Here is a 17997-nt window from a genome sequence, read left to right as displayed (position 1 = left end):
TTTTGTAATAAAGTTAAATAAATAGATTGAAATCGACAACTTTATTCTTTAAAAGGACTAAAACACGGAATAAAACAGCAAAGGAATAACCTCCGACTAAGAAGTAACTAAAGAGAAACTTACCAAAACAGAAGTAGCAACAAATAAACACTTAAATCAGCAACTAAAAGTACAAAATCACTGCGTGACAGTGTACCAAACAGTGACTGTAAGATTCTGAAATCCTTTCATATCGACTCCGTTTGTTCTATTGTTATCTTTATGGCCCTGTCGATCCTCGGCGAATCTTCAAGTCATCAGCAAATAGAGTGTTTGAATGTGTGTATTTTTGCTTTGTTTCACTCGGTATTTGACTGTTTGACTTGATGTTTTTGTCTGACAAACTAAAAATGTTCTGTAACCTAGGCAAGATTTTTAGTACCTACTTAACATTTCAATGCAATAGCTTAATACTATCCAGGATGTTTACATTCATATGCCTTCATTTAAATGAATATGGAACAAACATAGATTTAGAAGGGAACAAAGCTTATGTGTTGTCAAAAATTTACACTATCAGCGTAAGGGCCGCGTGTTCAAAGTCTATGGATAACAAAAAATACCTATACCTTTACATCATTGAACGTTGCAAAAACAATATTGCGTTATACATATATATATTGTATTCGCAAAAAAACTGTCGTCCTTATTAATAAATAGCTTTTGCCTGTGGCTTCGCACGCGTTATTTCCTACGGGAACAGTTATTTTTCCGAGATGAAAGGTCCTTCTCCGTATTTCTACAGCTACAAATATGAAATTTTGCATACATGTAGTTTGAAGTAGTTTGGAGAAGGACATAGGGTATTGGAGTAGAGCGTGAAGAGGTAACAAACTTATGTTCGCATTTATAATATTAGTTAGGATAATGTCTAAAAAAATTTAGATACCAAATGTTCATTATCAAAGTATATTATCTCTGAAAACAGACTGTTTGTTTGTCTGTTATTGTTTGCTGTTTCTCATTCGGCTTACAGTGTCACGTCTGTGAGGAGATAGAGCAACGACCAGGTGTGATGCAAGATCCTGGATTTTTTTCACCTTGACATTTAACGTTTTTATAATAGTACAGTCAACAGCACACCGAGTTACCACGCATCAATCATCATAGCGGCGAGTTTGCAATGAATTTGGATAGGTTGATGTGCTGTTGACTGTACCATGCATGTACAGACAGGCATGTGGCTACTAGATGGATAGTGATCGCTAAAGCTTATGGCCTGCAACTCCAGGGGTGTCGCACGCGCATTGCCTACTTTGAGGTCTAGGGTTGTTGTGTTACTACACTGGATCTTTCACCCTTAACACTGAACACAACAATACAAGCGTTGCTGTTTGGCGGCATACAGATGAAAGTGAGGTACCCATGCGGACGAACTTTGTAACAAGGTCTGTCTCTGGTATTTCTATCTACATTATCAATGATAGGTATATTGCTAAAGTGTAAATGCGTTTGTTTGTTACTCATCTCGCAAAAACTATGACAGATTTCGATGTTTGGTGTTGGTATAATGAAACTTGGAATAATTGTAGGTTATTTTTATCCTGAAATTCTCACGGGAAAGTTCAATTTCGTATATAATTGTATAAATTAGGTAGGTACATTTTTTTTATATATCGTAGTCTCCTACGTTGAGTAGGTACAATAAAACGGTTGTTAATTAGTAACACACACTTAATATCCTCAACGTAAATAATTGCATTACTTTATTGTGTAATGATAACACGATTCATTGTATTCTTTCATATTAAGAACTTGTCGTAAAGCAGTGTATTTTAGATATAGGTAGCAAAAATAATTACTTAGGTAGCGAATGCGATTTTAACGTTATTTTATAGAGTCCTTGGGCTACTAAAAAAAAACACGGCACGTCTCGTCACGTATTATGTCCACACGTTCTCTTTTTTACAGAATACGTATACTATATGGAAAAAAGAAATAGCATGTGGACGTTAGGAATCTGTTACGTGTTTGATTATTTCTTATTTCGTGGTAGGCCTTCTGACGAGACCTCGGCAGAACCAACACACATATTTTTACCAACAATATAAACTTGCAAATAAATGTCTTTTTTGTATGCAAGTTCGTTTAATCGTAGGTCGTAGAAGATATTTACTAGTTTCCAAAAAAGACAATACCTGGTCACCTTAGCACATATTTATATAAGCCTTGACATGCCAATTTGGGATAAAAATACAAATCGGTCAAGAGCGATTAAATTATTGTCATTCGAAGGTAATTTGATAATTTGGGATTTTTGAAAATGTTTCTTGCCATAATAATCATTAGTTATTTAAAGAAGGTACCTATGTAACTCGTAACATAAGGCTAATATTGTAAAATGCGTTTTAGCGTTTTCTTTGAATCTTTTGAAGAATTATGTATAAATTATTTATTGTTCTGGGAATAAAAGTGTGAGAAAATTTAGACGGATTAATTAGCAAAAGTTTAAGGGTTTTTATAGATTTTTTTTTTACGGCTGAGACTAGTATATTATTACGTCATGGCCGGAACACAACCAATGCAGAGTGTGGAGGCCGGTGGGGTTAGCTAGTGAAAGTCGTTGCATCCTTGCCAATCAACTGTTTTTTATTCGATTAGTCATCGTGATCGACGGCACATCGTTTTTCGAAACATTGACATAAATCCGATTTTATTGACCGAGTGTGCGAAGCGAGCAAGGTCTACAATTCTACTAGGGGCAAATATATCTTTTGTATGTATGTTTGTAACGCGATACCTTTCGAACCGTTCCGTTATTTTGATGAAATTTAAAAGGTATGTAGGAATATGCCAATAGAATTTTTAAGTCCGTGCAAAAAATCGGTTAAGACGTTTTTGAAATATTCACAATTTTGTAAAAAATATAATTTATAAGTTCGCGGCGAACAACTAGTAATTTTGTGATAGCAATTGAGAAACGGATGCCAAGAAATAAGCTGTTAAATTCTCCCATTTCTAGGATGCTATTTGTTAGTTTTGTACCTCATATCTCTTCGGTCCTATCGAACCTATAACTAGTATAATTTACTAGCTTTTGTCCGCGGCTCCGTCGGCGTGAATTGTCCACAGAAAAAGTTCTTGCATCCGGGATGAATAGTACATATGACATTCTGCTTAATCTTTCACAACATTTATGAGAATTTTCGAATAAACTGGTAGAGAAGATAATGTATGAAGAGTTAAAACTAACTAACAATTTTCGGATTTAAAATATTAGATGTGATTACGTCACTTACGTCATTTAGTGTTTGTTTAGTGCAAAGGTTGTGAATGTATGATATAGGAGACGAGTTGTCCTACCAGTTATCCAATTAGGGCATCACAATTTTGTATATTAATTACGTTTGACATTTAATGTAGCCGTTGAGCTTTGGCGTTACATTTATGGTTTAAAATGCAGACGATAAGGTCAAAATACACACTCATAAAATGCCTATTCACTTACATTTTTAGCTGTTTTAAGAATGGGCTTAAGCTTTATTCTTTATCTTGTGTATTATGAGAACTGTAATGACAATATAATTTTTTAAATTAATCCTAATTAATACTTAATAATTAATTTCTGCCTGCGGCATCGCCCGCGCGAGATTTTCTGCGAAAGCGGGACACAATTTTCATACAATTTTCACCCCCAATTATTGTCATTTGTGGGTTGATTTTTGAAAAAAGCCTATTTTTGAACGGAGTTCGTTAACGACATACATACCAAATTTCATTAAAATCAGTAAAGCGGTTTAACCGTGACAATGAAACAGACAGGCAGACAGACATAATATACAGACATTGGGATTTATAGTAACAATGTGAAAATACTGTTCCCGTGAGAATATCACGCGGGCGATTCCGCACGCAAAGCTAATTAAATTATAAATTTCATGAAGAATGAACAAAAAATAGCTCTTATCGACCGCTTAACTACAGTACAATTATATACTACTAGGCGTATGTAAACTAGATGCATTTAAATCGAATGCAATTTATTATGTAGGTAAACTAAGTTATGCAAGTACCTATATTAATGCATTCCCATTTAAATTGTATGAATGAGATCTCCAACGCATAGACACATTGACCGCAGATCCGGACATAATTCGAAACAAGGTGAACCGCATTTCATATTAACACAAAGACAAAAAAGTTTAAGTACCTTTTACTAATTTGTTTATAACAGACTAGTTGTTGACCGCGGCTTCGCCCGCGTTAATTTTCCGGGATGAAAGGTACCCTATGTTCTTCTCCATACTTCAAACTACATGTATGAAAATTTTCAAGAAGATTGGTTATTAGAGCGTGAAGGGGTAACAAACAAACAATGTTTTAATATTAGTTAGGGTATACGCGCATTTGCAGAGTTAATACTAGAGGTTGCCCGCGGTTTCATCAACATTTTATGACGACAAAAGATCATCAAAATCTGTCCAGTAGCTTGAGTTCATTCGTTACGTACCTTTACCAATACTTTCTTAAATCCTCTTTATAACAGTCATATAGACTAACCCAAGATACCCTCCATATTCTCCCGTGGATGTCGTACGGGGCGACTAAGGGATAGCGTAAATAATTACTAAGACAAGAAACAAGGAAAAAGTAGACCAATAAACACAGTTGTTATTGTCTGTACACGGCGAGGTACACCTTAAGGTATGAGGTACCCACAAAGGAAATTGCCAGCGACCTCGTCTTCGAACCTTGGACTTCTAGCTGTATATGTGAGCGAAATATCAATAGAAGAAAAATAACGTGAACTGTCTGTCCCGGCTTCGCTTGGTTAAAAAACTTTCTACGGCAGCGAATTATATTGTTGGCAAATGTGATGCTCGCTGTTAACTGGTGTTTATTATCGTATTAACTGAAACTACAATTTACTCTTACTATAAAATTATATATGTAAACACTGTCCGGTGAAGGAAAACATCGTGAGGAAACCTGCACACTTGTTGATTCTTATTAACTTGTGTGTGAAATGGAGAAGGCAATGGCAAACCACTCCATTAACAATGCCAAGAAAGTTGTTGTGTGTGTTTTATTCCACGTAATAACCACGACCCTCAGCCATGAGGAATACGACTATAAAGAAGAAGAAACACTAAGCGTTCCTAATATTAAATAAATAAATAAACAAACATTATATTACACCTAAATATTCCTATTGCTTTGCAACATTCTATCCATAAAAAGAAATGCTTTAAATTCCATCGCGAGGTCTAATCACACATAGGGACGGTGAGTAGCGACTTTTTATACTATAATGTTTTTTGCAAAGATTTGCAAAGATTTTTACAAGTTAAAAGGATTAATATGCCCAAAACCCGTTGTCCAGGAAGCCGTGGACGAAATAGAAAGTAGTTATGTTAATGTTACACTCGATGAAGGCTGTGCGTTACTTTGTTGATGCGTGCTCATCTATCACTTGTTCAAGCAAATTAAAAGCCGTATAGATAAGATCGTCAACAAGATTTGGCTATCGTTTCGAGACATGTCGATATATATAGATATACTACCTGTTTACCCGCGGCTTCACCCGCATAGATGCCCTCGGGAACAGTTTTTTTTCTTTGTATTAAAATGGGATTGGGATATCTAGTTAAAATGTTAAAATTGGAATTGGGATACATAGCGCATTTAAAATGCACACAGCGCCATCTAGTGTTTCTATTGTAAAGTTTTTTTTATTAGCATATAGCGCCACCTATAATAGAATACTGGTTTTTTTGCGTCCCGCGAGAACAACAGTTTTTTTCGATATGCTGGAAGCTTACGATATGATGGAAGCTTATGTCCTTAATTATATTTATGTGAAATTTCAAGAAGATTGGTTGAGTAGATAACGCGTGCGTTTGTGTGCGTTTATTATCAATTTGACTTTAATTTCAATTCAATCAATTTGATTAATATAAATTAATTGTATTGTTATTAAAAATAATAATTATTTTAATTAATTATGTACGCCCAATGGCGGGACATTTTCACAATATTATGTCAACCTGTGTTGTTCACAAAATAAATGAATTTGAAGATGTAACAAATAAACAAACAAACTTACTTTCGCATTAGTTGAGATAGATAAACCATGTAACTGCGTCCACAAATCTTTTTTACACGATGCGTACACAGAGTGACAGCATATGGATGTCGGAGTGTGCCACGTGTTTATTTTTTATTGATTATGGCAACTTTTAATGGTATATATGTGTATGTTCCATAGAACAACAAGAAAAAAAAAATATCCGGCTATTTTTTTTTGTATTCGAATCAAATAATTTTATTTCCCGTTCACTTTGCTAATTCGAAAACTGCTACAGAAAACTTAATCGATTCAATATCGGAATTCAAAAGTCACCTAAACAATAGTATTGTATGATGAATAGTATAGTTTAAACATGCGAGTAGTTTTCTAAACAATGAAGGAAAATGTTTCTAGTAAAACGTTTCCTGTGGGGAAATAACTGAAGGGAAAAATTATATGCTGGAAGTCGTGGTTTTTAGTTTTCTATCATACGTTTGAAGCAGTTGTAATGGTTAAGACGCCTGTGGGTCGAAAGGTCCCCGTTCGAATCTTACTCGTGCCAAAAAAATTTGTATATCAATCTGACTTATGTATAGTAATTTTCATAGACCACCACTTGCTTCCGCTGAAGGAATAGTGTTTAGGATGCATCGTGAGGAAACCCGCACACTGGTTTATTATTAACTCGTGTGTGAAATGGAAAAGGTAATTAATGACACACCACTCCATTAATTAATAGTGCCAAGAAAGTTGTTGTTTCATTCCACGTAATGTCCACGAACCTCAGCCAAGAAATTAGGCTTTCACAGGCATTTTTACAATATAAACTACTAATTATCACGGAGAGTTGAAACCAAGCAGATGGCCGGTTGGAAAGTCGCTCAATTTTTACCATTATTTTTTATATCTAGAACCCACAGAACGTGTATCTATGACCCACAGAATGTATATCTATGGTCCTAGCAGTGATTGATGTACAAGTATTTTTTCTTTATCACATGTGTATTTTTTGACCTATATTTGTCAATGCTTATCTTAAAGAGCCTAATTTATTGAAGTGTTGATTTACACCGTAGATTTCTACTAGATAATTAATTACTAATATTGAGCAAAGAGGTGATCGAGTTTTATCAGCAATTGTTTTTTAGGGTTCTCTGAATAAAACGGAAAAACGAATATCACTTTTTTGTCACAAAAGAATCTGTGAAAAAGATTTTTAACATAATTCACACCAAAGACGATTTAATGAAGCAAAAATATGTATTAATCATATCACGAGATACTAAACACGTTTTAATGAAAGTGTTTAAAAATCCACGCAAATGGATTACTACAGAAACAGCTCGATTTGTTTTAGAAAAAGGCTAGAGACTTTTCACAAGTAAAAGGGAATGAAATCCCAAAGTAAGTTCGAGACTTGTGTTATGGGATACTAACTCAACGATACTATATTTTATACAATATATATAGATAAACATCCAAGACCCGGGCCAATCAGAAAAAAAATCATTTTCCATAATGTAAGTATAGTTCAAAATTTATAAACATAACATTTATCCTAATCTACTAACATTAGATTTAGGTAATAAGCTACTTCATCTAAATCCTAATACGGAACCCACCCGTACAGACAAGTTCATACTTTATCTGATATTGTATTCCACGTGTAGCTTAAGTACTTATGCGTACAGGATGAAACACCACTTCGCACACACACACACACATAAGGGTATATATATATTTAAATCCTATATATATATCCCTTTTTAGAAGTGTAGAACTTTACATAAAGGATCTACCAAGGTACCGTATATATATGTGCTTGTTGGGTATTGTGTTACTAGCTGCGCCCCAAGGCTTCGCTCTCGTGGGGATTTCGGGATGAAAATTACCCTATGTATTATTACAGGTTATATTCTACTCATGTAGTAAATTTCATAACAATCCGTCCAGAGATTTTGCGTCAAAGAGTAACAAACACACATACTCACAAGCGTTCGCATTTATAATATTAGTAGAATAGGATTTTTTACGCCCTCTGTATGTGTACATAGAAGTGATCAGATGTCTATGTAAATAAAAAAATATATTAGGACAAATCACACAGGTTAAGCCAGCCCCAAAGTAAGTTCGAGACTTGTGTTATGGGATACTAACTCAACGATACTATATTTTATAACAAATACATATATAGATAAACATCCAACACCCGGGCCAATCAGAAAAAGATCATTTTCCATCATGACCCGACCGGGGATCGAACCCGGGACCTCTCGGTCCAGTGGCAAGAACCTTACCACTGCGCCGCCGAGGTCGTCAAACAATAATACAATATTTGCACAGTTTGTCAGATCGTTATCATGTATGAAATTAATATTCAAAGATCGCAAGAAACTCAAGTTTATTTCGGGTCTCTTTGTAGTCCTCGCTCGTAGATTTTAATTTTACTTATGTTAGTGGTTAATTACTAACAAATTATTCAACTGTTCTGAGTTAACAATGTTAGTCGAAAAAAGTCAGAAATGACGTTTAAAATTGGGGGACTTTTAGGTTCCTCTAAAAATTGTACTCCTTACGAATGTTATCACGACATTTATATAAACATAGAGTTGGTATATACCTATCTAGTGAAGTGAATTGTGAATAACCATGAAATCTCTCGCGTAATTCTGTTCTACAAACCTTGAGGCTATAAAATATTAAATTACATAATGAACAGCATCAACTAGACTACTTATAATCACATTCTAAGCATCTACAAGGCCTTATAAAGACAAGAATATCGTTCTGTTTCTTTTCACGACGAGGCCAATCTCAAATATTAGCTGCTAGTAGGTACTTTACAGAACAATTATGTATTATAAGTAATTTGCCAAGAAGTCGCAACGTTCTTAATAACCAATATTTAAATTGTTTAAGCAGAAAGTAAATATCTAATTTGTTTTGTGAAACTGAAATACATTTTAGTTTTGTAATTTTATTCCAAATTCAAATTCAAATCATTTATTCAGAAATTAGACCTTCACAGGCACTTTTTCTCGTCAATCTTTATATATATAGTTATTTCTCACAAGCTACAAACTACCACTGCTGAGAAGAAATGCCGAAAGAAACTCATTTGAACAGTGTTGGTTCCATGAAATATATCAAGTATTCCTTGTTAAATGTAGTATTTAGGGCCGGCAGTTGTATTAAATTATTAAATTGGTTTATCCTATCGACACATGGACGACCTGGTTTAGCCCAGGTTAGAGCAGTTTATCCTATCGGCTGTAGGAAGAATTAGTTTAGCCTAGGCAAAACTAGTTTATCCTGGAATCGGGTTTGGCCGGTAATATCTACACAAAGTAATTTTCATGCAACAACTGTCATATTTACCGCCAAAACAAAATGGCGGCAAAAACAAGTTGTATACCTTCAAATTGACCAACCTGTACTAGTTTACTACTCATTTACTTCAGGTACAATATACATATATGTATAATATGGTATCTATTTCATAAAATAAGCGGGAAACCTTGCAAAATGCCTGCAAGTATTAAATTTATTTATTCAATAACAATTTTACAATGTGTGTCTTAAATTTGGATAATATTAATAATTAAATTAGCAATAAGTACCTAATTAGGTGAATTAACAAGAAATAATAATATAATATACAATATATAGTTAGTAATTCCTATATATTATAAGCAAAATGCTATTTTTCATCATATTAGGTCATATTAGGGTGAATTTCACGAGCGTTATGAACTCCGCCGCGGGATATCATTAGTTTTTATGAAATTGTACCATACACAGTAATCAATTTCATTATGCTGTTTTATAAATAAGTAAAGTACTGGTTAATGTTATAAATGTTTAATTTAAAAAAAAAGATTATTTAAAATAAATATGCGGCACTAATGAAACGTCGCGTTCAAACAGTCGCGAAATTCACCCATTAGTGAAAATATTCACGCATTGTACATGAACGGCCAAGATGGCAGACACGGCAGGTCACGGTCGACACTGTCTCTGTCACTCCTCGAGAAAAACTATATAATAATGGCAATAAGTAAGGAAATAGTAGAAAGGATTGTGTGACATCTAAGGCAATTTTTTTGCGCGCGATCAGAGTTGCGGCTAATACTCGTAGCTAGCGTAGATGCTATAATAAAATATAGGTTTCCGCTATTTCTAAAACCAGAACACCAAAATTAAAATTCTTTCAGCCGATTCTGTAACCACTTCCGTATTTAAAATATTATTTACTTTATTTACGTTTTATAAATTACTCTTATATCCACAGACACAGTTGACATGTCGTGTTCTATACTATATTGTATGAGGCGAGAGTGCTGTTCGGAGATTACTCCGAAACTACTGAACCGATTTCAAAAATTCTTTCACCGTTAGAAAGGTCCATTATTACCTACCATATCCTACCATACCTAGATTGCTATACTTAGGCTACAGGTATTTTATCTCAAAAATCCCGCGGGAGCGAAGCCCCGGGCAACACACGATTGGATATTCCAATCAAGAATGATTGGAATTCCTCTTCAGTTCCTATGTTTATAAACAAGATTCCTCATTCATAACAAAAAAACGTCTGCGGGCATATTTTCGGACTAACAGACAGGGATTCCCGGGTGCATTTTCTGCGCCAGGAAGCCTTGGGTCAACGTAAAAAAACTTAAATTTTAAACATTGAATATTTCGCTGTGATTCTACCACTGGCGCCTGCCTGAAATCTATTTCGCTGCCTGAAATCTACATTTGATAATGCTGTTGTTGCCATGCAATGCGTTTTATCCCATAATCGCCTCGTACTCCACGGCAGGATAAAGAGTGGCATGTTATAAGGATGGAACCACCGCCATTACAGACTTGATGCATCGTGAAAATACTGAGATAAATTGAAACGTGCTTGGAACACCTCTGGAATTTGTCTGGAATGAATAGGGACCAATATTTCGGCATTTCTTCTCAGCAATGGTCGTTCTACAAAATACCAGTAATAAGTAGCTCATTGACAAATTACTATTTAATATAAAATGTGCGTGAAAAAATGCCTGTGAAACTCTAATATTTGAATACATGATTTGATTTGAACTTGATATTGACCAGGCATAAGCTAATATAAAACAAAAATTTCCACAATTTAAAACTAGAATAAGTGAAAACTAGTGACTTTAACTTGAACCATCAATCAGTTGAAGGTTTTTCTTCCAAATTTTAATATTGTTACAGTTATCCATTGTTTTTCATGAAAGAAATTCAAGAAATGCCAACTTGATTATTCTTTTACTACCTGCAAAATAATTTTATCAATGATGCACTTACTTGGGTCTTCTCAGGATAACTGCCCTATTATTTTTAAAAAACACAAAATTTCTTCAACAACTAGTTAGAATCAAGAAAAAAAAGCACCAATCTCAACAACTAAAATACCACTAAACCAATCACAAGTGCGCGCGCAACGATATAAAATGGCGAAGAAAATGCGCCGCGCACGACCTGCGTCCGCGCCGACAGTTCTCTCACTGAATCAATAATTTTCTATGGTATTACTTTACAATTTTACATCGAAATGCGGGACAATTTTTTTTGGGCCGTGGGTATGCATTTGTTTTTATATAAATTTGTACCGACTTGAATATCAAGGTCAGACAACTAGGGAGCCGACGACCGTGCGAAGTGGAGACGAAAAAGAGGGCAAGCGCTCCCTGGGCTCCGACGCTAAGCGGCTGAGGAAATGCACAAATGGCAAAGAGAGAGACAGAGAGAGAATCAAGCTGAATATTAATATAAGTAGGTACAAATTCAATCAAAACAAAACATAGGTACATGAACACAATGATTTTTGTGATTGCTGTGATAGAATATGGTAAATGGTAAAGGTGTTCGGTTGCATCGTTTCTCTAGTATGTGATAAATAAAAGTATTTTAACAACAACTGTCACTATTTATTCACAATTTCAGAATAAACAATATAAATATTAGCTGTATGAAAAAAAAACGGAAACATAATAGACAGACAGACGGGCGGGATAAATAGAAGCTTGTGAATAAGGATCACGCACGAGACACGTGTAGCATCGACGGAGATATCAAATGTTACATATATATTCGTAACAAAATTCGATATCTTTTGATCATATCTCAAAAGGCGTGCTACTCCACTAATTATCGAGATTTCCACCGATTTTGATTGTTGTGTCAACTAAACTTGACGGACAGAAATATTTAGATCCCAAAAAAATGTACTTACAATGCAATCGCCTACCTGTCTAACTGCTTTAATTTCGATTCGACAAAAAATCTAAATGCTACATACATACAGCTATCTAAATCCTTATATATTATACTAGAGGTCTCTCCCGGCTTCGCTCGGGTAAAACCATAATAAAAAAATTGCTTATGTCACTCAAAAAGGTTTCGTCTATCTCTTTGCCAAATTTCATCATAATCGGCCCAGTAGCTTTTGAGTTTATTACCTATAAACAAAAATACAAATCTTCTCTATCTATACTATAATAGTTGTTATCGTTTGTGAGTTTGTATGTTTGAGGCGGGTAATCTTCGAAACTACCGAACCGATTTCAAAAATTCTTTCACCATTAGAAAGGGACATTATTCAAGATTGCTATAGGCTATATTTTATCTCAAAATTCCTACGGGAGCGAAGCCCCGGGCAACATCTAGTTTATAATATTAGTATTGAAAAAGAAAAACTACCGGACGGTTTTTTATATTGTCTTTGTTTTGTCAATTATTAAATTTTTCCTGGAAGAAAGGTATCATAATATGTCCTTCTCCTCCAAAATTTAAAGTAGATTGGTTGAGTAAATAGAGCGTGAAGAGGTAACAAACAAACTTACATGCGCATTTGCAGTATTTAAAAAACTACTGACTATTATAATTTTGGAACAACCACTGCTGAGAAGAAATGCCGAAAGGAAAAGCGTTGGTCCCTATCATGACAGAAGGGCTTACCAATATTTTTTATATTATATTTTTGATTTTATATCCAATCTCGGGTCATAGTATAAAAAAGCCTAACCTACATTAATGAGACAGGTTGGTAATAAAAATAAAACCGGCCAAGTGCGAGTCGAACTCGGGAACTAACGGTTCCGTGCCATCACAAACTCACTATAAAAACAGCAAAAAAAAAACACATTGTATGGGACCCCTTTTAAATTTTATTTTATTCTGTTTTTCTTTTTAATAAAGGAAATAGATCTGTGAAAATTTAAACTGTATGTATACCTATCACGGTTCATGAGATACTGCCCGGTAACAGACGGAGAGAAAGCGGAGACAGCGTTTCACCATTTGGTTACGGAACTCTAAAAATAAATTAAATTGGAAATTCTACTTTTTATTACAATCCTATGTGAGTATTATATAATCTGTGCCTATGTGTAATGGAGCATTTGAATTATCAAATTGGATCCAATAGACAAATTATATAGTGGTGACATTTAGAGTAATACTTAGTTAAATATTTACATTACTCGACACGACACGCAGTTTCATCACCAGTTGCGCACCCTGATCTCGACATCGATGTAAAAAAATCGATTGTGTTTCTATATTCTATAGGTAGTAAATAGTAAATTATATTGCTATTGTGAATGGAACCATTTCTGTTACATTTTGAAGGACCACGAGCGGTTTCACGTATTGTTATTGATTATGTCAATATGTGTGTAATACCGAATGACTGAGTACGTAGGTAAGATAGAACATAACCTAAAATTAACTTTTCTGAAACAGTGTTAACTTTTCTAAACAGCGCTTTCGTGTAGGGTCCCGCCCTAGCATAGGCTTGGCAGCTGATGGGCATCAATAGCATTTCCAAAGAGGGTTGACTTGAGACAGGACGCCGGTTGTAAAATCACAGCCGAATCTGCCAATTTTTTAGGTTTATTTCTTACGCTGATACTGGGCTTCATTTCAATTTCAATTTGCCTGTTAATATGAATTCTGTGCCTTATATACCTATTATAAAAGAAGTCCTGTCGCGTCTGTCTGTATATGTATGAAATATATAAGTAAGAACGCGATAAACTCAAAGTATCGGATGGATTTTTGTACGGTTTCACCAATACAAAATGTGATTTCTGGTAAAGGTTTAGGTACGTACTTACTTATAATTTATTAGGTATGACTTTACCCGAGCGAAGCCGGGACGGGCCGCCACTTAAAACTAATTAAGTAGTAGGCTGTTTGCAGTCATGCATGGTATGGATGGTCGACCTTCACTTGTTTAGGACAAGGATTCTAATTCTCCAACTCGTTAACCTCAGATAGAATATCTGTGCTTTTAATCTCAAAATACCTACTTGGTTTACTGTATACTTATACTGATTTCAGTAATTTTATGTGTGAATAAACCTATAAATAAATAAATGCCACAAGTTACCTACTTTAGAGATGACTGGCAAAAAAATTGTGAATATTTTCAGTGTTATAATAGGTACGCCTATTAGTTTTTCTAGAACGTAACACTGAAATTATTCACTACTTACTTAGTTTCTTTTTCCACTTTCATCGAGAAAATATGTATTTTTTATGGTTATGTTTGATTTGATGGATCTTTGCATTATTGTGCAGGCCTTGTAGGCACGGTAATAATAAATTTATTAAGGAACAACAAAACGTTATAATGTGATAACAATACAACCTTATAGTCGGTTGTATTCGTTCGGTTAAAAAAATACAGTAATAATTAGGTACATAACTCACTACGTTATTCACGTGACTATTTATAAAAGTAATACAATATTGCGTGCAACACTATGCACGTAGATGACTTTATGTCATTGCGCCTACAATTATGAAATAGCATATACGCATATAATAACATCTGCATTACACTAACACGGCATCATGGAACCCAAACTCAATCATCCTATTGTAGTAACTGTGTAGTTGCAAGGTACCTATACAACAATTGGTTACCTATTTATTTGCTTTGTGTAGGTACCCACTTATAACAGAAAATGTCTGTACCTGTATGTCATCTTACAAAGATCTAAAAATGCCCGAAGACAAAGATTATTTAATATTTGCAAAAACATGAGTTTACATTTTTTATAATGTGGTGTTAAAAGAGAAACTTAATTCTACATGTTTCACCGTCCACGGGTATACAAATTTAAATGGAGAGCATGCTATCATCCCACAAAACAAAATTGAATAAATAAAAGTAAGAATTAAATCTGTATCTGAGTCTAACATTAAAAAAATCGATCAAATTATAATATCAATAACAATATCAATCAGTAAGGACCTGAGGTGCTTTTTAAATAAATTTAAACTCTGATCTTTATATTGTTATAAATTTTAGGTGTAAACATAAGTGCAATATTTCTAAACTAGTAATTTATCGATTGGGTTTTAAATTTCAAGTTTCACGTTTAAACAAAGTAAGACATATCGTAGGTAAAAATTAGCAAAAAGAAATAATTCACATAATAGTGTGTAGACGTATTATACTGTGTACATTTTTCGATCGTATAACTGCCAACGTCCATACCACGTTGAAAACACCGGTTCTCGTCCGATCACCGAAGTTAAGCAACGTCGGGCGTGGTCAGTACTTGGATGGGTGACCGCCTGGGAACACCACGTGATGTTGGTTTTTTGCATTTTTTTTCACCGTTAGAAGTTGCCTACCAGTTGGATTGGACAAACTACATAAGTCAGTCACTTTTATGCACTTGTATAATGTTTTAAAACACCAAACTTCTTAGAAAGTGATGTTTGATCTTCTATTGCCTGTTTCCTTCTGTTGCCTTCTAGTACTGCTCTGCATTAGATAGTTGCAGGGTGTACTGTAGCTCGCCGTACTACCTGATAAACAATACAAATAATATTTACTTTCGAAAGCTAAGATGAATGAATGCTATATACTAAATCGGCGTTGAAACTGCTTCCTTTATATTTTTTTACAAAAACAAAATCATATCTGTAGACAAGAAAGAAACACTAACGCTAACGAAACATTACCTTTTATCTCATCATTTTACTTAGTAGGAAAGTCATTTCACAAAGCCACAAAAAGAGAATAAATTCGAAGAAAAGTAGATCATTATAAAAGCAGCATCGGAGGCTTTAGTGCGTGTTTGCTATTCACTTTTCACTATCGAATCTCTTCGCAGTCAGCACTTCAGCAGCCAATCAAACACATTGTCATATGGAAAGTAAAAATAGAATATAAATATATTTGTTTGAAGCATAAAATAAGTATACTTAAACAGTTTAATTAGGTACCTTAAGTATAAAAGGTATTAGGGCCGGTCAGCACGTGTCATGACGCGGGGCCATGACGCACATTTTCAGTGGTGCCTACCAAAACTGAATAGCAAACACGCACCACTGTTATTTTACATAACACCGCCACAGGCGACGTTGCTAATATCTCATAGAAATCAGGTGGAGGAAAGAAAACGTCGTGAGGAAATCCGCGATTTATCACATAGTGTATGAAAAGGAGTGTGGAATGTGAGGGTGGAATTCAACATTAGTGGAACTCAACATAATGGTCCGGAAGGCACATAGCATATTTACCAGAAAATCATGTGTGTTACATTCCACATAATGATCAAATGGCTTTGGCTATAACTATCTACAGCTATGAGGAATACGACTGAAGAAAGCTTTATTTAATTTACTTTATTTTTATCATAACATTTTTTATTGACGTTTACAGCCAAAAAAGGAATACAAATGATATCATTCGTTATTAATCACCTGGAATTATATTGGAAACCATACCGTCATTTAAATAATGCAAGTCAACTGTAGTATTAGCTATTATCTAGGTAAAACACGACATAATCTAATCTCCCTATCGTACTCTGCACCTCTATTAGTCATTTGATTTCATTAAATTGAAGCTATCAAACTCTCGACATCCTTGTTACCTATTATTGAAATACATTATCTTTTGTATTTTATAGCATTCCTCAAACGTTACACAATATCGAATGCCGGCTATACTTTACCGCTAAACAGTTCGGCGATATTAGATTTCGGCAAACATTTCTGTTTTTTTATGGCAGTAAATAAAAACTCGTATACAAACTATACATTCGCGTCGGCATCTAAGTTCGGCGTGTGTAGTCGGCCAAAGATATGAATGTGTGCCACGAAAAAGTCCGGCGGTAATATGTGGCAATATCAATAATAGGTCGGCCACGTTGCTGTTGTCAGTGACTGTAGCTCCGCGACCACTATATCAAAGTCAACAAATTGGGGTTAGGTAAATCACTTATTGAAGTTAAAAATTTACTTGAATCTAAGTCTACCGCCCGACTTCTAAATCGCAAATGAATAAAGTGGCGCAACAATTTTCACCGCAGTCTTTTTTCAGAGTACTTTATTGGCGACTCGCTACAGTTTTAGACCGGTATTCATTATGGTCAAATCACCAAGAAGATTATTGTTGAAGTCATAGTGAAAACTGCATTAAAATCCGTGTTGTCGTAATGGACAATTTAGCGAATTTAAAAGCCCTTAAAGTATCATATTTTTTTTGTGTTTGTGTGTTACTTTTCAATTTCATGTAAAGGAGTATATTTGTGTTTGTGTTATTATAAAATAATAGTTAAAATTAAACAATGACATGTGCGCAATCAAGAATGGATTTAATTTTTAATTATCTTTAAGTAATTCAGTCACAGATGATTCTAGTAGAAGTATTTCCAATTTGTATAAAGCCAACCCATTGTATCAGTGTCAATTGTTTAGAGTGGCGTTTAGTATCTGCGTCAGAATAGGACCCCTGATACATACGAAAGAAGAGTTTTGACAACTGTTAGGCAGCTACAGCATTCCCAAAGATTTGTCGTAAAAACAAAACGTTTAAAAAAATGTGCCATCTTTCCTAACATTCCAACAATACGTTCATCTTCGATACAAAGGCAATGATAATCAAATACCAATCAAAT

General features: G+C 34.5%; 1 protein-coding gene and 1 non-coding gene across 3 annotated transcripts in view; one reads left to right on the top strand and one right to left on the bottom strand.

The window, feature by feature from the left end:
• slif (slimfast) overlaps positions 1-11699 on the bottom strand; it is a 31344-nt gene extending 19645 nt beyond the window's left edge. Inside the window, exon 1 of one of the 2 annotated variants that reach the window (XM_053753521.1) lies at positions 11378-11699. The gene's annotated coding sequence lies outside the window, so the exon portion shown is untranslated. Of the gene's footprint in view, positions 1-123; positions 229-11377 lie in introns of those variants that run through there. The other variant, XM_053753522.1, reaches the window with a different exon arrangement.
• Positions 11700-15567: 3868 nt separating this feature from the next.
• Positions 15568-15686, top strand: LOC128675092 (5S ribosomal RNA). Its single transcript, XR_008405228.1, has one exon. It is a non-coding gene; the product is annotated as a 5S ribosomal RNA (ribosomal RNA).
• Positions 15687-17997: the final 2311 nt, after the last annotated feature.

Source organism: Plodia interpunctella, chromosome 13 (genome assembly GCF_027563975.2).
Source record: "Plodia interpunctella isolate USDA-ARS_2022_Savannah chromosome 13, ilPloInte3.2, whole genome shotgun sequence".
Classification (NCBI taxonomy): domain Eukaryota; kingdom Metazoa; phylum Arthropoda; class Insecta; order Lepidoptera; family Pyralidae; genus Plodia; species Plodia interpunctella.
Note: the sequence above shows the minus strand (reverse complement) of the source record. Positions and strands in the feature narration are given on the sequence as shown.